We start from the raw sequence: 24,723 nt of genomic DNA, 5'->3' as shown, positions 1-24,723 counted from the left end.
TTTGTTATTTTGTAATACAAATTGGAAACCATCATTTTTAGTGATCTAGAACAAGATAACATGGAATTCGAAGAGGGATTTCCTTGGAAATTTATAAGAACTCAGCAGTAAAATAGTTGGGGTCATTAAATAGAGACAAAAAAGTAAAAGATGGTGAATTCTTGGCTTCTCTTGTCCCTGTTAGTCTGTTTTATAAAATTTAAAAAGATATATATCTGTATTTGCTTAGCTCATTCAAGAATGTAGAAGGAACATTAATTGGACAAACATTCTCCAAACATTAATTCGGCAGCTGCTCTTTGGAAGGCACTACACTAGTACTGGGGACATTAGGATAAAGAAGACCCAGCACTTATCCACAGAATTTTAGCATCTAGGAGCAGCATTTACATAACAATGATGGTGGGTATCCTCTAAGACCTAAAGGACAAGTAAAAATGAGTGAGAAGATGGGAGAGCCATATGACAGCAGTCAAGTGTAAATGCCCTGAGACAGGGCGTACTGGGGTCTTGGGAAACTACAAGCCCTTCAGTGGGAGATAATTTTAAGTTAAGCTGAGTGGTGGGGGAGATGAGGCTGTGGGAGTGGTAAGTGGGGGCCAGACCCTCCGGTGTATCTCAGAGTTGAAACTTAATAACCTGGAATGCAAACTGCACTTAGCATTACTTTGAGATCGTGGGTAAACTAGAGAAATCTGCACCTGGGGCAGGAATGGAAGTTGTCCTGTGCTCTTGTTGCAGTGCAATTGAACATAATGCACAAACGACATTGTCTCGTTTTATACACATTGTCTCAAAGGAGTTTCTGAGAAATAAGGGTAATATTCCTTTAAGCTGCCAGCAGCTGCTGGTCTGGCACTATTTGCCTTGCTCTTGGAGAGCCAGAACCCACTCCACTCAAAGGACGTTTTTATGAGGTTATCTTAAGTGTAATTTGTCAAACCATATGGGAGATTTAGATTTTTGCTGGGGGTAAAATGAATGAAAACAGGGGTGGTTTGGGTAGAAGGGCAGCTGGGAAGGATGGAAGGAGTTGGCCTTTACACAAATTCTAGAAGCTTTGAGTTACATCTGAAACTGGCAAACAGCCATTGATGATTAAGCACCTAGTAACTATGGGGGATCAGAATTGGCCACCTCAAAATATGTCTCTGCCTGAAAGATACTTTTGTCCCACCCCCACAAACTGACCTAAGGAGTTTGGGATGGGAGGCCTGCCTCCAGAACAGGCCATCACCATAGACATCTCTGGGTAAGTGGAGGGTCCTTGCTAAGCCCATTCTTAGTTCTGGTTACCCGTTATAAGAGACATTTACATTTGTAAAGGAAATCTCCATTTGTAAAGATATCTTTTTCCCTGTATCAGGAAGAAGGGGGTCTGGCCTTACCTAGAAACATCAGAACAGAAGACAGGACTTAAATCTGCATAATAAACTTACCCATTGTTAACTGTGCTGTTGAGGCAATATGCTATCTGAGTCCCACTAGATTCCTATAGGTAACATCCCCCTGGAGCTGGGATCACCATGGTCATGGGTGTTTGAGCTATTTTTTTCAGGAACTGAACCCCTTATCCACTTCAGGCCAGATTGAGACCACAAACCCATCAACTGGGCCCATGCAGACATATGTCCCATAAGCAACCTTTTGATGGCAAGAGGTTGGAACTCCACCCTCAGGGCATGCTAATGCTGCCATTCTGTGAACATGCGCCCTGCGAAGAGGCATGAAGCCTGACTACACTTGTGCAGATCATCAATTACCTCATCTCTCCTCACCTCCAATCATTTCAGACCACCTTGCCCCCTACCCCATAAATATCCCTGAGTCCCTATTTTTGGAGAAGCAGGTTTGAGATTCATTCTCCTGTTTCCACACTTAGCTGCCTTGTGATTAATAAACCCTCTCTCTCTGCAATCTTGTCATCTCGGTGATTGGCTTTCTGGGCGGCGGGCAAAAACAGACCTGGTGCGGTAACACATCCAGCTGAAGAAAACTATCCCAAACTCAAATTAAATACTATATTCTCTAAGGGGGAAGATTTACTTAGGTTTTCTTGCTAGTCAGCATTTTGAACTGATTTGGTGTACCATGTCCTAGAGCACTTCATATTCTCTGACACCTCCTGGGTAAATAAATCCCAGAGAAGAGGGTGGTAGGGCCTGGGGTCAAAATAATAATAGTGGTAATGGCCAATCATTAAAGACCTAGTGAATTCCAGGCACTGTTAGTTGCTTTACATTCAGCACATACATTCCTATAAGACAGTTTGTCAATCCCACTTCACAGATGAAGAAACTAGGGCTCAGAGAGCTTGGTAATATGCCTAAGTTCACCGTGAGGCTAGTATGTGGCAGAGTTGGGGCTAGACCCCTGATGAGAAATTGTCTGGAGCCCACATTGTTCCCACTCCTCTGAGTCTGAGACAGACCTTTTGTCTCTTAATTCATTTCTCTTCTCACTACTCCAAAATTCCTCTCAGGTGATGAAAAGAATGACTCTGTGGCCAAAGCACTAAAAACAGGCCTAAAGAGGGGAGGTGGAAATGACAAACACAATTTAGGGATTGTCTATGGGCTTTGTTTACCTGGGGTTTTGCTGCCCTTAGTGCCAGGGTTCCTTAAGAGCTACCTCTGCTCAGGGGCCAGCGTCTTTGTCCGGCTCCATCTTTTCCCCACATTACAGTGCCATTCCCCTGGCTCTTCCCCACTATGCCCTTTTGTCCAGTTTTGGAATCTGGCCTACTGGCCAGCTCTTTACTGTGTCCTCCTCTGGAGGCTGAGCCCTACTTTCAGTGGAACAGACAGTCCAGAATCACCTGCCCCCCACCCCCCGACAGAGTATTCCAATTCCCTGAAATTATATCCTGGCTGACCCTCACCATGGGATCTCTCTGATAGCAATAGCCCCTACTATGTAACGTTCACTCTGGACAGTGAATTTTAGGTATGTGGTCTTTCTCCATCAGCATCTTTACCACACTCACTGCACCACACCACACACTTCACACACACCACATATTTTCCAAATGAGCTGGTTAGTAGAATATGATTTGGCATAGAACCTACTGGTTTTTGTTATATAACTCTGAAGTTAGAAAGGGGTTTTCAGAAACCACCCTAATATTTGCATTAGGATTTTTTTTTTTTTTTGGTGAGGAAGATTGGCCCTGAGCTAACCCCTGTTGCCAATCCTCCTCTTTTTGCTTGAGGAAGAGTGGCCCTGAGCTAACATATGTGCCCATCTTCCTCTATTTTGTATGTGCGTCACTGCCACAACATGGCTTGATGAGTGGTATAGGTCTGCGCCCAGGATCCAAACCTGCAAACCCCAGGCTGTCGAAGTGGAGCATGCAGAACATAACCACTACACCACTGGGCTGGCCCCTGCATTAGGATTTTAAGAGAGTGTCTTATTTGAAATTGAACATACATACCTGTAAGTGAGAATACTTAAGTGGTCAAGGTCAAAGCCTCTTCCATAAATAGGAGGTAAGGAAAGACCATGGGAATCACTGTATAAGCAAACATTTAGAGAAGCTGAATTCCTAAAAACCCTAGAGTCCTCCTAGAAGGTAGAAAATGGTTCCTTGGCAGATATGCTAGCTTTGATTCAAAAAGAAAAAAAAAATGATTCACCATCTTTCTGTTGCCTCTTATCTATGTACTTTTCCCAATAGAAAATCCTGGTTTTCAGTGTGCCTAATGGCACCTGTACAGGTGTTCAGGCATGTTCAGTCAGGTGGTGTGTAGCAGGGACTCCCAAGTTAAGATATTGACCATGTACCAAAAGGAAGGAGAAAATTCTCAAACTACTGAGATTATAGAGGTTATTGCAAAAGGCAGTGCAGACAGGTGCTATTGGGTGAAGAAGGGTGAACCTTTCCTACAGATATATTCAGGGTCCTTTTGAAAATTAGATGTAATCCTGTATTTGAAAGCACTTATCACATCTTAGGCTCTTGAAAAACTTGGTGAATTGCAAGATAAATTTGCACTTCTCAGAAACTTCTCCAAGAAATAAAGAGGGTTGTTGTCATAACAAATTATATAATAGTTGCTCTCTAATGAACACATACTATTTAAGAGTTTGTGAGAGAGACTGCAAATGCTTATCCATATCTTGCCTTCCTCTACTTCCTAGGTTCATGGAAATACTACATTACCAAGTACAGTCATAGCTAGAATGGATCATGTGACTAGCCCTTGCCGCTGAAATATAAATGAAGTAATATTTTCCAGTTCCAGGCTAAGACATCTGAGAATCAGTTTTACACTTTCGTGCTTTTTCTTCTGTTTAGCAGCAAACGTAAAGAGCCCATTGTTGAGATGGTGGAACTGCAAGGTGGAAGCAGCCTGGATCTCTAGTTCAACTGACAGCAGAGAGCCCAACTCCCATCCACTTTTATGTGCGAAATGAATAACTATTTCTTGTATTAAGCCATTCAGATTTTAGATTTTGTCTTTTCATCAGGTGGAAGAAACTATATTTTACTGGTACACAGCTACTATTTCTGTTGTTAGACTTATTTAAATATTTTAATTACAAAAGTAATAGTACAAAGAGTTTTGTCGCCAAAAAAAGTCTAACAATACAGATAAATCACAATTCCACTCTTTACAATGCTCCTCCAAAGTTCAGCCCTTTTTCGGAGTTAACCACAATTAACAATCTGGTGTGTTACAGCTGATTCTAGGCTTTTTCATATATAAATGTGTTTAATAAACATATATTGTGATTTTTTTTAATATAATTGGGTAGTGATATACATATTCTTCTACTTGCCTCTGTCAAGATGTAATTAAATTCCTAATCAGTTGACTTTAAGAGAAATTATCCTGGATAATCTGAATGGGCCTGATTCAGTCAGTTGAAAGACCATAAAAGCAGGGTTGCAGAGATACATGGCTGATTAAACATTTGAAATCAATCAGTGTAATCCACCATATTAACAGGCTACAGAAGAAAAATCACATGATCATATCAATTGATGCAGGAAAAGTATCTGACAAAATTCAACACCCATCATGATAAAAACTGTCAGAAAAATACGAATAGAGTGTAACTTCTTCAAGTTGATAGCATCTACAAAAATATCTACAGCTAACATTATACTTACTGGTGAAAGATTGCTTTCCTTCTAACATTGAGAACAAGGCAGGGATGTCTGCTCTCAAAACTTTTGTTCAACATAGTGCTGGAAGTCCTAGCCAGTGAAATAAGGAAATAAAAGGCAATAAAAGGCATACAGACCAGAAAAGAAAGATAAAATCATCCGTCTGCAGATGACATGTCTACATATAAAATCTCTTGGAATTTACAAAAAAAGTAAAATACCTCCTTGAGCTAAGAAGTGAGTTCAGCAAGGTCATAGGACACAAGGTAAACATACATAAAGCAATTGCATTTCTATACACCAGCAACGAACATGTAGACACCAATGTTAAAAATATAATGTCATTTATAATTACTTACATAATGAGGAACTTAGATGTAACTTTAACAAAACATGTACAGGACTTGAATGCTTAAAAGTACTGATGCTGAAATTCTGAAATAAATCAAGAAAGATCTAAATAAATGGCGAGACATACAGTGTTCATGAATTGGAAGATTCAAGGTAGTAAAGATGTCAATTCTCCCCCAACTGGTATGTAGATTTACCGTAATTCCTGTAAAAATCCAGCCAAGTTTATTCTAAAAGTTATATGGAAAGGTAAAGGAACTAGAATTGCTAAAACAATTTCAAAAAAGAAGAATAACATGAGAGGAATCAGTTTATGATTTTAAGGCATTATATAGCCACAGTAATCAAGGTTATGTGGTATTGGCAGAGGGAGAAATCAATGGAAGAGAATAGAGAACCAAGAAATAGACCCTCATTAAGTGTGCTCAACTTATTTTTGTCAATTGCAAAAGCAACTCAATGTAGGAAATACAGCCTTTTCAACAAATGGTGCTGGAGCATTTGAACATTCATAAGCAAAAAATTAACCTTGACTTAAGCTCAATGTCATATACAAAAATTAACTCAAAATAGATCATGGACTTAAATGTGAAACATAAAACTATAAAACATTTAGAAAAAAAGAAAATTTTCAGGATCTAGGGTTAGGCCAAGAGTTTTTAGATTTGACTCATAAATCATGGTCCATAAATGGAAAAATTCATAAATTGGATCACACCAAAATTTAAATCTTTTGTTCTGTAAAAGACGCTAAGAAGATGAAAAAACAATCTACATATTATAAGAAAATATTTGTAACCATGTATCTGAAAAAGTACTAATATCTAGAAGACATAAAGAATGCTTAGAACTCAACAATAGAAAAACAATCAAATTAGAACATGGGCCAAAGACATGACCAGACATTTCACTGAAGAGGATATGCAGATGTCAAATAAGTACATGAAAAGATGTTCAAAATCATTAGCCATCAGAGAAATGCAAATTAAAACCACAATGAGATATCACTACACACCAATTAGAATAACTAAAATAAAAAATAGTGACCAAATGCTGGTGAGGATGCAGAGAAACTGATCACTTGTACATTGTTAGTGGGGATGTAAATGGTACAGCTGCTCTGGGAAACAGTTTGGCAGTTTATTATAAATCTAAATATACAACTACCATACAACCTAGCAATTACACTCTTGAGCTATATTCCTGAGAATGGAAATGTATATTCACACAAAAACCTCTGCGTAATTATTTATAGGAGCTTTATTCATAATAACCAAAAACTGGAAAAAACTCAAGATGTCCTTCAATGGATGAAGTGTTAAACCAACTGTGGTACGTCCATACTATAGAACACTACTAAGCAATAAATAAGAATTAACTACTGATACATGCAACGACCCAAATGAATATCCAGAGAGTTATGCTGAGTATGATTCCATTTATATAAATTTTTTAAATGATAAAGTTGTAGAGATGAAAAACAGACTAGTGGTGGTCAGGCATTAAGGAGGGAGTGTGGGTGGGAGGGGGGTGGTTGTGGCTATAAAAGGACAACATGAGGGATTTTTGTGACGAAGATGTTCTGTGCCTTGACTGCATCAATGTCAACATCCTGGTTGTGTTACTGTATTATGAGTTTGCTAGGTGTTGCTATTCAGGGGAACTGGGTAAATGTACATAGCATCTCTTTCTATTTTTTCTGCTTCTCTGGTTAAACTCTGACTGATACACTGAGGAAAAACACTGAATAAACAAAACAAAAGGAAATAACAAGGCACTTAATTCAAGCTGTGTGTGTGAGGATGGTGAGGAGGAGACAGATTCGAGAGTTTTAGATAGTCAGTGACTGTTGAAATAGTGTGTGTGGGTGGGGAGTCTATAAAGAGAATGTTGGCTGACTAGGTTGAAGATATTCCTCTTAGCTGAGATGGAGAATAGAGGAGAATAGAGGAGATTGAGAATAGAGGAGAAGGGAGAGTTGGTGGTGATTTGAGTTAGAGGTAGAGATGAGGAAAGGTGTGGTGGATGAGGCCAGTGTGGGCCATGTAGATGGTAAGGTTCTGCCGGCTGTCCAGGTGGAGATGTCCAGTGGGCAGTAGAAAATATGCATCTGGCTATCAGGAGAGGGGCCTGGGCTGCAGATTAGGTTTGGCTGCATTAATAGAGGTCACTTAAGGCTATAAGTTTAGCTAAAATCAAGTGTTGTGTATAAAGTGCTCTAAATGCTATAGAATGTCATCCTCTCTCCTGAAAACTCAGTTGGAAACCAAAATTACACAAAGCTTAATAAATCCAGGGAAGAGCTTAAAGGGGAAAGTACTCACCCAGAAATCCACCAATCAGAGAATGTTTTTCTATGTTTCCTTAACCTCTCTTTTCTAAGCATGTATCTGTGCCTTTGCATATGCTTGTGTACTTGGGGCTTATATATAAAGTTAAATATCCTGCTTTTTCGATTTCACATCTTCTATCTTGGGTGCCTTTTAGGTCTCTACTCTTGATAGCCTTTCTCCAGGGCTGAGCTTATACTACCCACCAATACCCGGACACTTACCTGCTGTAAATACTGTTTGTTTTATGTAGCTCTCCAGTATCTCGAGTTTCTCATGACGCACAGAACAAAGGGCTGAAGGTACACTTGAGCACAGGTCTGTGGAGGCAAGAACTCCATCCTGCATCCTGCATCTAACTGCCAGACAGTGGTTGTGAAAATTTTAGATGTGGGGCTTCTTATTCCAGCTGAAGCTTTCCCCAGAAATCCAATCCATGAACATAAGGAATGCCAAACAGCCTGGGAAAAGCGGGGACTGCAAACCCAGAGTCCTGTCCACTCAGCCCCTTCTTCTCCCTCTAGGAAGTGGGCCCTGGCACAGAACTTTCGGGTGCCCTCTGAGCACTGCTGGGAAAGCTTGGTGTTGGTTCATAAATTGGCCCTTGTACACAGAGGGTGAAGAAAGAGGCAGGCCACTCCAGATGGTAGGTGGCAGTTTTAATAGGCAAAGGAACTTACATACAAGGCTTGTCTTGGGCGCTGCAAGAGGAGTAGATTTCTGCACCTGCCCACCAGAATCTTAAAAGTTTATATAAAAGTCTTAACTGGAACCCATATTCAGCCCAGATGTTCTCAACAATACCTTACTCTCTCAAAGCAACATCCTTGAAATAGCTCCAGCTATGGGAACAGTGGGCAGAATGTACATTACAAGGATGGAGAGCGGGTAAGGAGCCTCTGACTGCTCGGGTGCAGCTCGCCGGTCAACCGGTAGTTACATCTTCTCGATGACCTCCTCCAACACTCTGTGCTAGAAGACCCTGCCTCAGACATGAACTTCATCTAGGGTTGCCAGCCATCATGAACATACAGGACATGTATTCTATGTGATTTTGTCCTGTGTTCTATATTGACTTTGTCAGGACACCCTAAATATTCTGTATTCAGCATTTTTCAATAAGTTACAAAAATTCAGCAGTTAGAGCTATTTTTCAACCACAGTAATAGGCAAATCACTTAAGGCAAGACTGGTTGAAAATCATACCTCCACAAATAAAGATCTGGTCCCTCCTGCAGGTTTGGCTGAGGGAAGATCAAAAGAGGGGATTTAGAATTAAAGAAAGAGGGCCGGCCCCGCGGCTTAGCGGTTGAGTGCACGTGCTCCGCTGCTGGCGGCCCAGGTTCGGATCCCGGGTGCGCCCGGACGCACCGCTTCTCCGGCCATGCTGAGGCCACGTCCCACATGCAGCAACTAGAAGGATGTGCAGCTATGACATACGGCTATCTACTGGGGCTTTGGGGGGAAAATAAATAAATAAAATCTTTAAAAAAAAAAAAAAAAGAAGAAGAAGAAAGAAAATATTCAAGAAAAAAGATTTTTGGCCATAGTCCCAAGTCTTGACCAAGTAACCACCATTAATTACACGTAACTTCCAATCAGTATGCAGGCATATCTTGTTTTATTGTGCATCACTTTATTGTGCTTCACAGATATTGCGTTTTTTTCCAATTGAAGGTTTGTGGCAACTCTGTCTGGAGCAAGTCTATCAGCACGATTTTTCTAACAGCATTTGCTCACTTCGTGTCTCTGTGTCACATTTTGGTAATTCTCACAGTATTTCAACCTTTTTCATTATTATATTTGTTATCATGATCTGTGATCAGTGATCTTTGGTGTTATTGTTGTAATTGTCTTGGGGCACCACGAACTGTGTCCATATAAGACAGCGAACTTAATTGATAAATATTGTGTGTGTTCTGACTGCTCCACCGACCAGCCATTCCCCCATCTCTCTCCCTCTCCTTGAGTCTCCTTATTCCCTGAGACACAATAACGTTGAAATTAGGCCAATTAATATTCCTGCAATGGCCTCTAAATGTTCAAGTGAAAGGAAGAGTCATATGTCTCTCATTTTAAATCAAAAGCTAGAAATGATTAAGCTCAGTGAGGAAGGCATGTTGAAAGCTGAGATAGGCTGAAAGCCAGGCCTCTTGCACCAGGAGGAATGCAAAGGAAAAGTTCTTGAAGGAAATTAAAAGTGCTACTCCAGTGAACACATGAATGATAAGAAAGCGAAACAGCCCTATTGCTGATATGGAAAAAGTTTTAGTGGTCTGGATAGAAGATCAAACCAGCCACAACATTTCTTTAAGGCAAAGCCTGATCCAGAGCAAGGCCCTAACTCTCTTCAATTCTGTGAAGGCTGAGAGAGGAAGCTGCAGAAGAAAAGTCTGAAGCTAGCAGATGTTGTTTCATGAGGTTTAAGGAAAGAAGCTGTTTCCATAACATAAGAGTGCAAGGTGAAGCAGCAAGTGCTGATGTAGAAGCTGCAGCAAGTTATCCAGAAGATCTAGCTAAGATCATTAATGAAGGTGGCTACACCAAACAGCAAATTTTCAGTGTAGACAAAACAGCAGTATATTGGAAGAAGATGCCATCAAGAACTTTCACAGCTAGAGAGAAATCAATGCCTGGCTTCAAAGTTTCAAAGGACAGGCTGACTCTTATTAGAGGCTAATACAGCTGGTGACTTTAAGTTGAAGCCAATGCTCATTTACCATTCTAAAAATTCTAGAGCCCTTAAGAATTATGCTAAATATGTAGATTTAGCACACTCTGCCTGTGCTCTATAAATGGAACAACAAAGCCTGGATGATGGCACATCTGTTTACAACATGGTTTACTGAATATTTTAAGCCCACTGTTGAGACCTACTGCTCAGAAAAAAAGATTCCTTTCAAAACATGACTGCTCACTGACAATGCACCTGGTCACCCAAGAGCTCTGATGGAGATGTACAATGAAATCAATGCTGTTTTCATGCCTGCTAACACAACATCCATTCTGCAGCCTGTGGATCAAGGAGTAATTTAAACTTTCAAGTCTTATTATTTAAGAAATACATTTTGTAAGACTATAGCTGCCATAGGTAGTGATTCCTCGGATGGATCTGGGCAAAATAAATTGAAAACCTTCTGGGAAAAATTCACCATTCTGGATGCTATTAAGAACATTCGTTGGGGCCGGCCTGGTGGCATAGCGGTTAAGTGCGTGTGCTCTGCTGCGACGGCCCTGGGTTCGGATCCTGGGCTTGAACCCACATACCACTTATCAAGCCACGCTGTGGCGGTGTCTCATATAAAGTGGAGGAAGATGGGCACGGATGTTAGCCCAGGGCCAGTCTTCTTCAGCTAAAAGAGGAGGATTGGTGACAGATGTTAGCTCAGGGCTCATCTTCCTCACACACACACACAAAAGAACATTCGTGATTCATGGGAAAAAGTCAAAATATCAACATTAACAGGAGTTTGGAAGAAGCTGATTCCAACCCTCACGGGTGTCTTTGAGGGGTTCAAGACTTCGGTGGAGGAATTAACTGCAGATGGAAATAGCAAGAGAACTACAATTAGAAGTGGAGACTGAAGATGTGACTGAATTGCTGCAATCTCGTGATAAAACTTAAATGGATAAGGAGTGGCTTTTTATGGATGAGCACAGAAAGTGGTTTTTTGAGATGGAATCTACTCCTGGTGAAGATGCTGTGAAGACTGTTAAAATGACAACAAAGGATTTAGAATATTAGATAAACTTAGTTGATAAAGCAGCAGCAGGGTTTGAGAGGATTGACTTCAATTTTGAAAGAAGTTCTACTGTGGATGAAATGCTATCAAACAGCATTGCATACTACAGAGAAATCATTCATGAAAGGGAGAGTCAATTGATGCAACAAACTCCATTATTGCCTTATCTTAAGAAATTACCAGAGCCACTCCAACCTTCAGCAACCACCACCCTGATCAGTCAGCAGCCATCAACATCAAGGCAAGACCCTCCAAGCAAAAGATTATGACTCACTGAAGGCTCAGATGATGGTTAGCATTTTTCAGCAATAAAGTATTTTTTAATTAAGGTTTGTACATTTTTTTAGACATAATGCTATTGCACACTTAATAGACTACAGTGTAGTGTAAACATACTATACTTTTATCTGCACTGGGAAACCAAAAAAATTTGTGTGACTCTCCTTATTGTGATATTCATTTTGTTGTGGTGGTCTGAAACCGAACCTGCAGTATCTCCGAGGTATACCTATAATGAGACTGTCAATGACTGCTTCTTTCCAGTAACTAGGCTTCTGAAAGATAGCAAATCAATGACAGCTCCAGGCTTCTGAAAACCAATCAATCAGTGATACCCCTATCCTTCCACCCTTATCTGGAAAGTCAGCCAAGCAGCAACAGCCTCCCACTTCTAGACAGCATCCAATCAGCAAGTTCTTCTATCCAGGGGCCATACTTCTGAAAGTCAGTGGGTCCATAGCAGCCTTACTCTAGTGACCACAGGAACACAGCTGAAAGTCGGTCAGTCCCTAAACACTCCCACTTCCGAATGTCTGCCAATTCTTGAATCCCCAAACTAATCAAAACCTTATATAGGATCAACTCTGGCTTTGTTCTGGAAGACTGCACCTTACAAGTACAGTTCTCCCTTCAGGCAAACAGGAAGTTCACCTTTTTGCATCAAATATCAAGTTCAATTTATTCTTAGTTCACCAATTCACAATCCTTTCCACTATTCAACCCCGTTTATGGACTTGTTCAGACTTGTGAGTGACAGACATACTGATTGATGTGGCTAGGAGAGTTTCAAATTCAGTCTTTTCAATTCTTGCAATGACTGCTTTCATCTATTTTATTTGTGTATATTTGAACCTCAAAATACCCAACCACAAGGGTAAATGTTGTGATAAATTTTATGAACAGTGGACATTTATTAAATGAGGAACAAGCCCTTTCAAAGCTTTTTGTGAATTATGTAATTGTTCATTCAATATAGAAAATGTGGAAAGTCAGATATAAACCAGCATATACTAACAGCGGAGCATGAGAGATGTATGATTTCCTCAACTAGCACCAAAGACAGTAAAAAAAATAACACTCTTTTTGATTGAGAAATTCACACGAAGAAGATAAAATAGTCACAGTGGAAGTTGTAATGGCCTTCTACAATATATGAAAGACATCAGTCTTTCAGCTCGAATGACTATTTGAATGTACTACTAACAGAAGTACTTTCTGATTCCAAAATTTGCCAGTAAATTTCAAAGTGCCAGGGTAAAATAATAAAAAATATAATAGCTCCATTTACTATTATAGAGATTATCAAAGATCAAAATGATAAATCTAAATCATCCGTGCTAAAATATCTAAACCTTTTTACAGCATGGCCACAGATGCAAGTGATGACAATACAGGAAACATTTTTCCTTTGCTTGTATAATAGTTTTCTTATGAAAAAGGTTTGCTATTATGAATAAAATCCCTTCCAGGTGAAACTTCAGAAACAGAAGATTTTTGAGGAGACTCTTTTTGAGTTAGGAATGAATGAAAAGAATGTACTGTTTTTTGTGGAGATAATGCAAGTACAAATTTTGGTGGATATTTGTATATAAGTGCAAACAAAGTTTATTCAAAGTTGAAGCAGAACATGAATGATTCTATGGAAAATATTGGCTATACTTCTCATATTCTGCAGAATTCTACTCAAATAGTATTTGATGTCCTTTCTATTGACATTGAATCATGGTCATAAAATTGTGCTCTTACTTCAGCATTTATATGGTTTGAACTTAATAAATGATTTTTGTGATTTTATTAGCATCCAACGTTCTTCACTTCTCTCCCACTCAAAAACACATTGGCTCTCTTTAACAAATATAGTTGAATAGCTCTTTAGTTTTTTTTTTTTTTTTGAAACACTGAATTCATCCTTTATGAAGAAAAGACCCCCCAAGAATTTTTTTTTAATTGTGCATTGAGTGATGCCTTATTTCTTGTTCATAATTTTCAATATCTCTTTTGCAATAGGATTTTGCAAAGTGAAAGAAGAGCAGGGTTATTGAAGTACTCCATTGCTTAAAGGAACTTGTTGAACATGTTAAAGAAATAATTGACAAAAAAATTCATCCCTTTAAGTGGCGAGGTGTTTCTTAAAAGGGAAATTACCTATGAGTGGGCAAGAAAGTCTAACTTGAAGTGGATAATTATTATGGCACTTGCTATGACTACCTTTTGAAATGGATTTCATTGCTTGAAGAATTCGATTCTTTCACATGGTTATTAATATATACTCTTCTAGCATGGGAACAAGTGAAATCATCAGGTGTAGTGTTAAGGAAGAAGGGGATAGAAAAATGATGACAATGTTCTGTTCGGTCAGGACAACAATGAAAAACATTGTCGATTAACACAACACAATCTTGGAGAATGGAAAAGCAAGTTATGTCATGCTTAAATCAAATTAGAAGAAAAATTCTCAGAGTTGTTAACTTTATGCCAGTACATGTTTTGTATACTGGCTGATAACACTAACACAGAATGTATATTCTCATTAATGATTCTTTTTTTTTGGTGAGGAAAATCAGCCCTGAGCTAACATCCATTGGCAACCTTCCTCTTTTTGCTGAGGAAGATTAGCCCTGAGCTAACATCTGTGCCCATCTTCCTCTATTTTGTATATGGGATGCCACCACAGCATGGCCTGATGAGCGGTACATAGGTCCGTGCCCGGGATGTGAACCTGCGAACCCTGGGCTGCCAAAGCATAGCGTTTGAACTTAACCACTGCGTCACCGGCCCGGCCCTCATTAATGGTTCTTTAATGGAGAAAGGAATGAAATAAGTTGGCAGTGACCACTGTGGAAGCTATGCTACAATGTAAGTAGACTGTAACTGTAAGGAATTTTATAAGCAAATTTTGCAAAACAAGGAATTATTAAAGAGAGGCAAATAATCAGGGAAATATAAATTAAAGATATATAATTTAGATATGATTTAATTCAGGTAAACAACAAACGATTTTTTGTATAAGTGTGTTCCCACGCAATATTTTTCTTTTATCTCACTGTATATACATACACATAGGCAATTAGAAATTATTCAATTTTGAAGGAAAGAAGCAAGACACAAAAGGGCATATTCCAGCTCTATTCTGTTTATATAAAGTTCAGGCTAAATTAAACAGTATATTCTTTGCGGTTTCATACACATGTGGTAAAACCAAAAGGAAAAGCAAGGAGAGAATTCAAGAGTCAGAGGTTAACTCTAGTGGAAAGAGAAGGGGATGTGCTAAGTAATGAACTCACAAGGGGCTTCTGATGTGTTGGTGGTGTTCTATTTTCTTACTTAGATGGGGTTCACACTATTTTTTACTTTATAATTATTCTTTAAACTGCACATATATGCATTTTTCTATATGAATAGTATATATATCAATAAATATTTTAAGAAATAATTATAAAGTTGTCTCATAAATTCCAGGAAGTCTAAAAAGGAGATTTTTGAAAATTATTCAGCTTATTATTGATAATAAAAAGCAAACCTTTATAGACACAACTTGGATTATCTCAATACTTGGATTATTATCATTCAGAAAATATTTAGTGATATAAAGCCACAGGATTAATAATTTAAAGGTCATTTTTGACAATGAAATGTTGAATTTTAAAAAGAAATCGTCAAGAGAGAGCTGGCATTCCTAGACACATTAAAATGTGCCCAACTTTACCTCTAAGAAGGTCCTGGTTTTTAGCAAATTACAGTGAACTATAACTCATTATTGCAATGTGTTAATCCAGCTAAGTATCTATGCTATTGTCATATTTCTCTGTTAGTTTCACCATCACGTCTTTACTCCACACAGAGATGCATTTTATTTCAATACCTATATCAAATTGATAACTGGAAGTGACATGTAGCTCTAGAATGTGGAAGATAAACACATGGATAAGGAAAACAGATTAGTGGCCACCAGAGGGGAAGGGGGTGACAAGGAGGGCAAAAGGGGTGAAAGGGCACATATGTATGGTGACGGATAAAAACTAGACTATTGGTGGTGAGCACAATGCAGTCTATACAGAAATTGATATGTAATGTACACATGAAATTACACAATGTTATAAGCCAATATGACCTCAATAAAATAATTAAATAAAAAAATAAAATTGGGAAAGTTGTCCACAAGCAGTTGCTCAAGCAGCTAAAAATACATTTTTCAGCTGATGTATTAATGGGGAAATTAACACTGCTAGCAACATGAAGTAAGAAACACAATGCATTTTGAGGATTCTCAGAGACAGCTGATCTCCATTTCGCTTGTATTTCCCCTTGTTGCCCCGGAACCTCTGGCTGGCGACCAGCCTGCTACTACTACTGCTATTGTAAGGCTCCCAGTCTGTCTGTGTAAGGAAGGGCAGAGGACTGGAGGAGCCTGCAGGGCTTTTAAGATCCATCTTTCTTCCCACATGCCATGTAGAGCAGGAACAGGGCTTCTCTGCCAGGGAAAAACCCTATGTATGAATGAGCTAGGTATTGTCAATACACGCCTTCAGCAAAAGGGAGCCCCAAAATAATAACCAATTTGTCACTTGGAAGCTTTCGCAAAATATTAAAAGCACCACCCTCAGTTTGAAGGCTGCCACCTCCTCCAGGTTCCCCTGAACATCCACCAGGTCAGGGAGTGCTAGTGCCTGGAGGAGACGATCTGGGAGGAGGAATGTGTGGGAGGAGTCAGAAAATGGCAACAGGACTTCAAAGTATCCTGAATAAAGGGCTCGGCCACGCCTGAGGGTTACAAAGGCTCTTTCTTGCTTGGTCCTAAATTATCTATTTTGTCTATTTCCATTGATCAAATAATGGCATCCTTGCAAAAATTCACTTCACTCATTGCTCTGTGGTCACTCAAGAGCAGATGTATCGTAACGTGGATTTTCATTCCCCTCTGAGGTGGAGCACACCAACATTTTCACAGGGTAAATGAAGAGCATGTATCGAATTCAGAGATTCTCTTATAAATGAGTGCGCCGTCTGCTGGAGCATTGCCTAAGTGCAGATGGAGTGTAAATGGCCTTCGGCGGAGAATGTAAATAATTCATTGGGCAGGAAATGAGAATCAGCCATTTTACTATTAGAAACATAGTAAGATTCTTTTTTCTTTATAAGAAAGCTTTTCATGACAGATGAGAATCAACCATCTGATCAAATGCCTTTTCTGCCTTTTGAAACAGCACAGTGCTAATGCATTTTCCCTTCTTCCTCTTTATAAATGTGGATTCTCATTACACACATTTTTGTGTTGGTAGAGAGAAACTATGCCTCTGGCTTCAGAGTGAGCAGAACACTCTTCAGAGGTTCAATTGAAGTATAGCAGTAGGTCCATTCTCTGACCTGATCTGCAGCAATTTAGTCGTCTATTCCAATATTTTGGAGTTCTATAGTCCAACACTTATAGGGTAGGATTTTATTTCACTATAATAGAGGTTAGATTTTTTCAAAGGATCTGAACTTTGAAATCTGTACTTGAGCAACATCAATCTCCTCAGTTCTTTCCACAATTTTTCCAACCAATAAACAGTAGTTTCCCGAAAATTCTCTGAAAGGAATTCACACACACACATGCACATCCACACCCCCCCACACACACCTGTAGATACTGTGTTGTATTAACACTTTGCAAATTTAATTTAAATAATGCCTGGAAGAGAATATTCAGTTACTTAATAATAGATTCTTATTCCTTTACCTTGAAAGGAGAAAAAGGCAAGAAATTAGGAAAGAGAGAGATCAAGAGATGGCGAGATCTGTTCTGCATCTGGGCCTGCTGCATGTCAAGGTGGTGGAGGGAGAGAAAGTGGAATCAGGAAAAGTTGATTGGAAAAAAAGAAGTCTGAGAAAGCGGCAGCATTAAAGAATTTCCCTCTTTGGCCTGAAGTATCTATCACAGTGTTGCTGGTAATGTCTTGAATGAGAGTTTTCCGGGGAGATGGGGCTGGAAAAGTCCTGAGGTGGCAGCACTGCCTCCATCTAGTCACCACCACACTTAACCGAGGTGCATGTGGTTCACGGAAACCTCCTAGAATTATATTACAACAAAAATGTAATGGTGTCTGTCTTTGGATTTTGTGATTTTTACCATTTTCTTTGTGCAGTTTTACACATTCCACAATATGGAAATTATTCAAATATTAAATACTTTAAAAATGATCATTCAGACTCTTTTAGGTGTTATCATAGATCCAAGAGGGGCTCACCATTTAATGACTTACTCCTCAAAATTCTTGGTAGCTTAAAACAAACATTGATTTTTTATGATTACATAAACAATATTATTAGAGAATTTAGATAAGCTACAAGCATAAAAACAGAATTAAGAGATGTACCTATAACCTAATCACTTGATTACTCAGAGTTAATCAACATTAATATTTTATGTATTTTAATTATACAAATACTATTACTACTGATGATGATGATGATAATAATAATAATAATGGCTAAGTGCTTTCTTTGTGCCAGAACAGTTTTATGTATTAAATGTATTAATTAATTTACCCTTCACCCAACTCCATGTATAGATGTATCATTGTCTCTGTTTTATAAGAAGGTAAATGGAGGCCTTGAGTGATTAGGTAATAAGGCTAAGGCCACGTAGTTAGAGATACAGCCAGAGTTTAACCACTCTAAGCTGCCTTAAATATGCACGTGTGTGTGTGTATACATGTGTGTTGGACATTTGACTTGTACATGTGATCAATATACAACTTAAGGCTTGTAGGTCACAGCTGTTTCAAAACCCAGTCAAGAGGATAAGTGGGGTAATCTTTCCTTGTCACTGGATGGACATTTTGTTTATTCATACATCCATGGATGGATACTTTGATTGCTCCACCTCTTGGCTATTATAAATAGTGCTGCTATGAACATGGGTGTGCAAATAGCTCTTTGAGATCCTGCTTTCAATTTTTTTGGGTGTATATCCAGAAATGAAATTGCTGGATCACATGGCAATTTTACTTTTAATTTTTTGAGAAACTGCCATACTGTTTTCCATAGCCACTGTACCATTACATTCCCATCAACAGTACACAAGGGTTCCCATTTATCCACATCCTCACCAACACTTATTTGTTTATTCATTGATTGATTGATTGACTCATTGATTAATTGATAGTAGCCATCCTAAGGACTGTGATGTGATGATATCTCATTGTAGTCAGTTTAACCTTTTGAGGGAGGCTTTCTCTCCTTCTGGGAGCCTATCTGACACTGTCGTTAATGCAAAAGTGTTTAAAAGCAAATAGATAATATAAGCTATGTAAATTGAGCTATCATTAGTAGAATGTGGATTTTAAGTTATTCACTAATAACTGCCACACAGAGAGACTACATTAAATGTACACGTAACCGAGTAAAAGGGGCCTCGTTCTGCTTGCTGTAATCTGGTGCCAATCAATTGCAAATGAGTCGGTGGTTGAGAAAGGAAAGTTTATACGATTAGCTAGCATAATCGGAAGATGGCGGAAGAGTGTCCGAAGGAACCGTCTTAAAATCATACAGAATCTTGAGGCAGTTATGTAGGGGAAATGGGCAGGGAAGGAGGGGGTTTAGGGATGTTGACCATCTGATGTGATGAACTTCAAGGCACCTCATTATCTCTTTTTTCTATCATCCATGATGGGTACCAACACAGAGTTTTTCTTTCTGGAGGTCATCATGTTCCTCAGGAACTCAGAGAACAAAGTTATCCTCTTATCACAGCTGGGAGATATACGTAAGCAAGAGTCATAGAACTAGCAGATCATGTATTTTGCAAAAGTGAGAGGTGCTTAATCATCTAGGCTATGTGCAGGCTAGAGTGCATTCTCAGAGACTAGTGAGTCAGGATCACAGTTACAACAGTACTTCCTTTCCCTAAGATGGCTTTCCTCATGCTAACTTAAGATCTAGCTGTTGCATACATAGAGGCAAATTTTTCAAACAAAAGGAGCAGATTCAGAATCTCCTATCTATATACTCCCTGTTCTCAATCTTCAAGGGATCACCTACAATCAGATATCCTAAATTCTGAAGCTTTGAGATCATCTTTACATTTAATTTCTTTCCATCCTCATGAACAGCCAATTGCCATATCTAGTCATCTTTCTTTGTGGCAGTGCTAGATTATGCCAAGCCCCTTGTCTAACTCTTGACTCTGACTTTCGCTAAACCAAAGCATAGTGAGCTCTGAATTTTAAATCATTTTCCATTTTCTATTTCAGATATGTTGTGCTGCTGCTCACAGCAATTCAGGAGCACCCTAGGGTTGGATACAAATTTCTGACTAACCTTCAACATTTCCGCCTAAAATTCAGTGTTAATAACATATTTGTCCTCAACTCTGAATAAATAATCACCCCAAATTTATAGGTACAAGTCTTAATTTATTCCCAGAAAACATCTTCATCTGTTTCTTTTAAGAATACAATTCTGTACTTAGAATAGAGAATCTAGAATCCTTTGGAAGAATAGTAGTTTAGTCCAACCATTAACTTTTTGTAATTTTTCCATCAAGCTTGCCCCAATTAACCTTCAATTTTCCCAGCCAGTAGAATTGTGTCTCTGTCCACAGTTTGCTAACCAGAGCTTCCTATGAAGGAAGCTGCCTCTGACAGTAGAAATAAGAGGAGGAAGTAGGGCCTGCTGCATGCCAAACAGTGTGTTACTACTAGAAGTTCTAATTCCTGAAGTGCTATGCCAGAAGAAATGAGCCAAAATTGAGAAATCAGGAGAATAGAAGTTTGGAGGTATAAAAAAATCAAGAATCTGTCTTGGAGGAGTTAAGCAGAAGCAGGGAAAAGGAGAAGAGAAAGACTCAACAATGAAGAAATGAAGCAAATTATGTACAGTGTAGAAAATTTTCAATACAGCGCTGGCCTGGTGGTGTAGCGGTTAAATTCACGCATTCCACTTTGGTGGCCCCGGGTTTGTTGCTTCAGATCCTGGGCACAGACCTACTCACCTCTCATCAAGCCATGCTGAGGCAGTGTCCCATGCAGAAGAGCTACAACTCTACAACTGTGATACACAACTACGTACTGGGGCTTTGGTGAGAAAATAAAAGAGGAAGATTGGCAACAGATGTTAGCGCAGGGCCAGTCTTCCTCAAAAAAAAAAAAAGAAAGAAAGAAAATCTTCAATCCTGTGTACTGCCCTGATGTGCTCATAAACTGAGGATGGGGCTGTAAAGGGACTGTTCTTTTGTCTGGCTCTTTTGTGAGGTGCTTTTGCATCAGTGCTTCTTCAGATCTGCCCTTCAAAAAGCTGCTGTAGTGTGTATAGGCTGTCACCCCATTGCAGAAGACCTCAGGAGTCCAGATTGGCCTGAGCATCCTTTCCTGTGCCTCAGCATCCCTTAGCTTATGACTGAGGTAAGCAGATTGTGAAGAGGAGCTAGGCTGAACAGCTATCTGTGAAGGAATAGAATTAAGGTCCATCAGGGCTTAAATGAAGAAAGGCAAACTAGCATGCAAAATAGGAAACCAGAGCAGAAGCCATCTCTTGTCTATAAAACTCAAAAGTAGGGAGCTTGAAGCTTGGCAGACCCTTGACACATCATATGCAAGGCTTAGAGAAGTAACATATTTGCCAGATCTGGACATGAGGCTAATATGTTACCAGCCTTGGTCAAGATCTAATCAAGACCAGAAGCTAGAAGCCAGACTAAGCCTACAATTTGAGCAATCTCAGTGTGTGCAGCTAAGTGAAACTCGGGTAAGATAGGGATGGACACTCACTGTTAAATTGAGGATCACACAGTGAATAGAATGATTATTGGTTAATATTCACTGATAACCCAAATAGAATATTAGCAATTTAATCACAATGCAACCTCTCAATTTTTTGGTGACTTCAGAAATATACCCTTAAGGGAAATTTTCATTCTTTTTTTTCCACTCTCATCTCACATTTTGTCTTTTGGCATGTCAAGCTTGAGGATACCAGGTGTTTGTCTTTGGAAAGAATTTGGGTGGCTTTAGCCAGATGGGAAATTGCACCATCTGGTGTTATTTCTGCATGCAATGTAAGTCTAAATACCATAAGAGTGCCTGGACAACTACCCAGATAACACAATCAATTCTCTAGATTTATTGAATTTTTCCAAGAGCTGCACTTCATCATGGGAATTTATTTTCAAGCAGAGTACTGTTCTGATTTTCTTGGAAGAAGAAAAAAATTAAAGGAATGGATGAAAGGATAAAACTGAAAAATGCAGTATTGTATTCTTACCATATGTCTTGTACAAGCCTTTCAGCTTCCTAAAATTATTAAAATTTGCAACAGTGGGACTTCATGAGGACCAAACCTTCTAGAAATATCTGAACACTGTAGCCTGGAATGTATGTAGTATCCCTTTTTCTTATTTAATATCATATTTTTTCCAACTAAGGAGATTCCTTTTGCAAGGTTGTCTCAGGATTGTATCAGGGGAATTCTCCTTAGATGCTACAGTGTAGTAAAGAAAAATTGTTTCCTCTACTTTCTCACCTGGTGAGTTCTCTAGGGCTATACAAAATCAACAGCAACAAACACAACAAAAAAGAAGTCTAATGGCTCTAGAAGGGATTTTGCTAATGGGACTACTTTTGCCACTTCACCTTTAGAGAAATTCTTTTTTTTTTTTTTTGTGAGGAAGATCAGCCCTGAGCTAACATCTGTGCTAATCCTCCTCCTTTTGCTGAGGAAGACCAGCTCTGAGCTAACATCCATTGCCAATCCTCCTCCTTTTTTTTTTCCCCCAAAGCCCCAGTAGATAGTTGTATGTCATAGTTGCACATCCTTCCAGCCGCTGTTATGTGGGACACGGCCTCAGCATGGCCGGAGAAGCAGTGCCATGGTGCGTGCCCAGGATATGAACCCGGGCCGCCAGTAGTGGAGCGTGCGCACCCAACCGCTAAGCCACGGGGCCGGCCCAGAGAAATTCTTGCACAGTGACCCATAGGCACTTTGTCTCTTGAAAGAAACGGGTCTTGTGACTCAATATATTGCCCAGGTTGGATTTTAAGAGATGCTCTAAGCAGGAGCCCAAATAAAAGACTCACCCAAGGATTTGTGGACAGAGACCATAACTTTCTTGTCCATTAACTTTGCTGAATACCTAATACAGAGCTTGACTCAGAGCAGTAGTTCAAAGAATAAATGAACAAACTGTTTTCTTCTCTATTCCTACCTCACTCCTAACTCCATATTTTTTACTTCTTTTTCCTAAACAACACATTTTTTTTTCATTATATCATCATTTCTTTTCATTACTGTTTCTCCTGCTATATATGCTCCCAAATTTCCTGGGTATGACATCAACTTTTCTCTATATTTACTTTCATCTTTCCATTAATGTTTGACACATTCATAACACCCCTAGGTAATATCACCCTGGCCAGGTCCCAAACATACTCCTTTCTACATATGTTCCCTACAGGTTACCCCCCTCTAACATTTAAAAATTAAAGTATCAGAAACCACCTTATCCAGCTTCATAGTTCCTAAGTAAGATTTAATTCTTATGATTTAAGTTAGTGAAGAAGATAAATTAAGGTTTATTTTCATAAAATTCACTTTTTGTAATTATATAACTCCTTAACTGAGGCTAGAAACATATGATTGAGGCCACCTTTGAGACCCAATGCCATTTATTGGAACTGACTCATAGGGTAGAACATGAAATGAGAAATCAGCAAGTGTTAATGGCCAACAATCTATGTCAGGGCATCCTTAATAATTTGGTGTTATATTTCCGCCTAAATTCTGTACATGTGTGAGTGTGGGGGTTATGGTTTATGTTGATATGAGTTACAGCAATCACAAATTAGATAAGTTACCTACTGGCAATTTCCTTAATCTCAGTAGAGGTAAATTCAGACACCTTTTCAGAAATGGTTGTATCTGGCTATGGTTTACAAATAACTGATAGCAACAGTTATTTGATATAGAACTACCAGTTCTCGGAGTTATTTTGAGATGGGGGCATTTCGATCAAACCTATCTTTCCTTTAAGATTGAATCATAAATTCAGGCTTCTTGATCAGTATTGTGTAAATATAGGTAACCTGGTATGTGTTTCACTCTTTTCTAGTTTTTCCAGTATCAACTAATCAATAACTTATCAGTAACATTCTTAGATCTATTTATTTTACCATACAGGGGGTTATAGTGTATACTGCATGTAATATAGCTAAGAAAATGACTACTGCTTTCTTTCAAAATCAGTGGATTTTCTCCATAAATTTCTCCAAAATGATTTGCTTCATTTATGGAAAAACTATTCATGTGGATGGTATTGAACAGTTTGAATTCATACAGTGTTTTCTTCACTTTTTACCTCCTATACACATATATGATTACAAGCAATTTATTAGTGATTTAATTAAATAAAGGTGTATCAAGAATGTCCTCAAATGTCAACATGCTCCATGGCTGACTCCACTCGTTGGATGTAGTACTTTTAGTTTGGGGGCAAGTGAAAGCACAGAAAGCCAGCTGTTGAATGAGAGAAGAGTGGGGAAAGGGTTGGAACGAGCAAGTTAGGAGCATCAAGAACGATCATGTAGGGCCAGCCCCGTGGCTTAGCGGTTAAGTGCGCGCGCTCCGCTGCTGGCGGCCCGGGTTCGGATCCCGGGCACCCACCGCCGCACCACTTCTCTGGCCATGCTGAGGCCGCGTCCCACGTACAGCAACTAGAAGGATGTGCATCTATGACATACAACACATACAACTATCTACTGGGGCTTTGGGGGGGAAAAAAATTAAAAAAAAAATAAAAAGAACGATCATGTATATGCTGGAGGAGGCCTAAGGAGTGTCCCCGGAGGACCTTACCCCTCTACTGCCATCCTTCACCCATGGCTCACAATGACCCAGGCAGTAGGGTGTGTCTCTGTGTGCAGTACAAGGA

This window comes from Diceros bicornis, chromosome X (assembly GCF_020826845.1).
Source record: "Diceros bicornis minor isolate mBicDic1 chromosome X, mDicBic1.mat.cur, whole genome shotgun sequence".
Taxonomy (NCBI): Eukaryota; Metazoa; Chordata; class Mammalia; order Perissodactyla; family Rhinocerotidae; genus Diceros; species Diceros bicornis.
Note: the sequence above shows the minus strand (reverse complement) of the source record.